Consider the following 4796-nt stretch of genomic DNA (forward strand, 5'->3'; position numbering starts at 1 on the left):
CATTTCTTTGCTCGGCATTTTTTGCTAGCAGGAGTACTGGGACCAGTCTGCTTCCCTTACTAGTGCTGCTTTCTGTGCCCCTCTAGATGAAACAACAGACAGAAAAGTCCTATTCTAGGGGACAGAGAGGAAGACAAAGCTATTGCTCATCTCTTACAGCCTTGCTGAGAAGTCTGATGTGTTTTCACATCTCTGTTTACCAGTCTCTGTAATAACATACTGGCTGAATAGTCATGAGGCTCAGCTGATTAATGTTCACAAATTGCTTTGAGATCTTCAGTGGCAGGTGCTATAATAAAGCAGAGTGTATTGAAACCCAGACATGAATGCTAGCTATTTACCTACCTTTGGATGAATGATAGAATAGGTACCATGAAAACTAGGCTACTTTTTCTGCCAAGTTCAGGGTAGCACTTCAAGCTAGTGCAATCGAAAACATCTGATCAGAGAAATGCAGTTCATATTCATTGCAGAGTTACTTTCTTTCAGATGAATCATAGTTTTCAATGAGAAAGTAAATTTAATAGCCTGCAGATCCTACTCAATATTATTGCAATAATGTTGTAGAGCAAGACAGGATGCCCTTTAGCTATTCAGTGTACTTCTGCTGAGAGTGTACCGAAGCAGCAAAAGATGGGATACAGAACATACATTTGAAGAAACACGAACATCTTCATATGTTCTTAGACTGGTTCAAAATGTGAAATATGCTGAACTTTTAAAATGAAGTTTGTTGTATTAGATAAATGATGCAAAAGGAGTCCTATTGTCATGGCTCAATTTTGTAAAGAGCTGTGTTCCTTTTATTCTTCTTTTATAAAGTGATGTTAAAAATATGTGTTGGCATTTTGATCTGATTTCAGAAACACAGCAGAAGCACTTCCAGAGCACTTTTGCAAACCGGTGAATAATGATACAGCCTCCTCCTAACTGGGCATGGGAGTATGAGCTGACATAGAATTTATGTATATCTACATACAGTTTTATATATTTCCTCTTAATTCTTTGATTTAATTAGAAACCCTGGTAAAGAAATAAATAAAACAGGTATGACTGAAGAAAATCAAGGCTATAGTGTCAGAAACAGTTCAACTTATTATTCAGTCTGACTTGAACAGTATTGTGAACATGCTATTTAATACAAGTGTTCTTGTCATACTGGCACAAAACAGAAAGCCTTCCTCCCATGAAAGAAGTATGAAAAGCAAGAAGCAATGAGGAGGGCATTGGATGCAGCTGTAGAAATATCTCACTTCTCTGCCACTGTCTCTGCCACTAAAACATTCCCAAGAAGTGGAGTGAGGAGGTGGGCTTGGGGAAGGTTTTTTTGTACAATTGTGGGTGGTTACGTAGACTCATGTGATGCATAAAATGTATCTACAGCTCAGAGAAAATGTGAGACTCTGTTTGGCACTAGATTATTTTCTTCATAACACAGCTTCTTTGTAGATGGTGTCAGTCGTTACTGATAAAAGATGAAACTCTTCTCTGCTTTTGTTAGAAATGTCAGTGCTAGGTACCCAGCTACACTTATTATATTGCTTGTTTTATTAATTACAAATGATGCAAAATGTTACTATGGTTTTGGTAAAAGTGTTCTTTCTGAACTAATCTTTCTTTCTCTAAGGACCACTGGACAACACATAAAATCCGCAGACAGTGTGGTCCACAAAATTATTTCATCTCCATTACTGCATATGTTTGTCCTTCATAGAAAACCCCTTTGGTTTAGCCAGAGTTGTGAAAAATTTCCACGGATATTGGAAATACACAGGATTATAGTTTCCTTACATTTAATGGTTAAGCAGAAGCTAGTTTCCTTTGAATATATGCACGCACACCCTGAACCTCAAGAAAGGGTCAATTTCCGTGATGAGAAGAGAAAAAATGCATTTGGAATGCTAGTAGTCAGTTGTCCAGTAATGATATTTAAACACCTGTGGTTTTATTTCCAGAGTAAAAAAAAATTATCATTAAAAGCTAAGGTTATTAGCTTGAACTTGCCAAAAGGAGATTGCGAACATTTGCAATTTTGAAGAATCTTTTCTTCTGCTGTGATTCAATGTTTGTCGTTTTTACGTAAATAGAATTTAAACACCATTTTCTAAGTAAAATGTAGTCAATTAACTAAAATACTATGCTTTTTATGTGGTCACTGGTTCCTAAATTCTCTTCTGGATTTAGGTTTTGCAGGCCCATTTCCCACACTAAAACATGCTTTTTTCTCACACTCCTTTAGCTGTGCATTTCTGCTAGAGCTGGGCTAAAGACCCCTCAAATCACCAATTACTGATATAGGCGCCATCTCAGAAACAGACTTCATGAGGATGATGTCAGTTGAACTTTTTAGGGCAGATGGTAGTGGACTACATATTTAGGTCTGGTAAAAAATCAGTATATGGAAGTCTGGAAAAAGTATGTCCCTGCCTTGAAGGGAGAGAAAATAACACACCCTCTCTTTCTACAGCAGTGGGAGGAATGAGTGCATGTCTGTGCGTGTAGTTTTCAGCTTAAAAATGCTTGGGAAGCTGATGGACCCCCTTAATGCTGTCAGTCTTTACAAAAATGTCACTGAGCAATTGAACAAAAAAAAAAAAAGACAGCCAATGTGGAATTCACCGTCACTGAGCAATTGAATAAAAAAAAAAAAAAAGACAGCCAATGTGGAATTCACTGTACTGCAAATTACATCCTCACTAAAGACAAACATAGGTGTTATAGGTCTCTGAGACAGTTTTGGGGGATGCCGCTCTTTTAATGCAAACTGTATTTTATCAGAAACTGTAGGGTCTGTTTGGTGCACAGGTTCCCCTCAGGCTGCCATCCTGTGCCATGGCTCCCATTACCATCACTCTGCAAGAGCTTTGAAGGGAGGAGCTTTAGACGGACAGATACTGTTTTGTGTCTTCTGCTTGGAGACTCTTATCTGTCATTCACAAAGTGCACAGTTTGCAACCAAACACTGCACTGAACAGACGCACTAAGAGCCAAGTCAGGGGGAGGGCCTGCTAATCTCAGCAGGCTTCAGGGTGTCTTTTTCTTTCTCTGTATCACAACACAGTATCACCGTAGCATCCAGGAAGCACAGATGACTGCAAACTGTTTCATCTTCCCCGAAACAAGTGAAAACAAGAGTAACAAGGTGCTACACCTGAGTCTCTATGCTTTATCTAAATGATACAGTTTTTCTATTTATCTACCTCCATATTTTGCTTATGTAGTCCATGACCATGTGCTCTCTTTTGCTACCTGCCCTCTGCTCCCTGGGGTTGGGAAGAAGATGGTCTCTTACCATCTTTCTGAAGTGCCAGTAGCAATTCTAGCCTGCACACTCTCCTGCTACAAAAACAAAGCATCACTAAGGCAGTAGCACCAATGGACAGCTATAAACAGGCTCCTTCAGGATGCTTGAACTAGGTCATTGGGTTGCTGATCTGAAAAAAAGAAACCTCTCAATGCTTCTCCCTGCTTCAAGGTAATATTATTAGTGTCTTCTCAGGAGAGGACTAAAACTGCTGGAGAACTACCTATCACAGAGCTAGATAAATTTCAGGAAAATATCACCAGAGAATGATGAAAAAAGTGAGAACTCGTGAAGTCCTGACTTTTCTTCGTGGTCTGCTGGCAGGCTGGCGTACAGGATATAATTTTCTTATTATTTATGGCCCTCTTATCAATTCATGCAAACAACTTATTTTCTGCTTGTGGTTGCACTGGGACTATCAGTGAAACAAAACACATGGTTCTATCCTGTAACATCCCCAACTGCCAAAAAAAGATCAAAATGTTTCTACGGGAACAATCACTCATATTGTTCTTTTATAAATTGCTGCTCTCTTCTTAAGTGTTTCCACCTACTGGCATTGAACAATGGCACATTTCTGGGAGCATAGAAAGAAATTCTTGTGGTGGAAGAAAATTTCATTTTATTGAGTCTCCTTTGACTTTTTCCAGGAAGTCATGCTGGCTTGGAGCAGATTGCAAACTATGGAGAGATCACAGAGCTATTGGAAGATAATATTAGCTGACAAGATGTTCTGACAAACCACAATGCAGTTTAAAAAAATCTTACTAATTTACTCATATAAAGCATGGGATATCTTTACTAAGAATAAGAAAAAGCCATGAAGCCATGTTTGGCACATGCATGGTTATAGTGCTGTACTCATGTTTTGTGTGAATTGAAAATAGTGAAAATCTGTCATAGAATGACAATGTAAAGGTGCTTGCAAAAACACCCTGTGCTTGATGAGCTGCGCCTGCACTTTGTGTGCTGCTGCTCAGGTTGTACAATGTGCCATCTTGACTGGTTTCCTCTTTTCTTCTCTATCTAGAAATTTGGTCACTTAGCTGCTATTACACTGCAGTGTGGCTACCCAGAACAACAGGGATTAAAGCCATAAATGCAGGAAGAGAAAGGGAAGCTTTTCAAAGGGTTTTCTTGTGCCCTCTCAGTTGTTGCTTGAAATATGTATGCCTTGTAGAAAACCCAGTCTCCACCCTGAAATAGAGACCATAGTCCTTACTAACTATGCCTTGAAATTAAAAGAGATGAAAGGAAAATATATGTTAGATTCAGGAGTATGTCTCTCATTCCACAAGACTCTATTAGTTGGTTAGGAGCTTCTCAACCCACTGAGATAAACTAAGAATTCTCAGCTGGGCAGTGGGAGGTGAAAGTGAGTTAGCTTAGTCTTCAGGAGCCATTTTCACAGGGATCAAACTTTGGGTACATAAACTCAATAGCTTTATTTAAGGCCATGGACTTGCCATGGTGATACTGACTAATCGGCAGT

Source organism: Egretta garzetta, unplaced genomic scaffold (genome assembly GCF_000687185.1).
Source record: "Egretta garzetta isolate BGI_Z169 unplaced genomic scaffold, ASM68718v1 scaffold209, whole genome shotgun sequence".
Classification (NCBI taxonomy): Eukaryota; Metazoa; Chordata; class Aves; order Pelecaniformes; family Ardeidae; genus Egretta; species Egretta garzetta.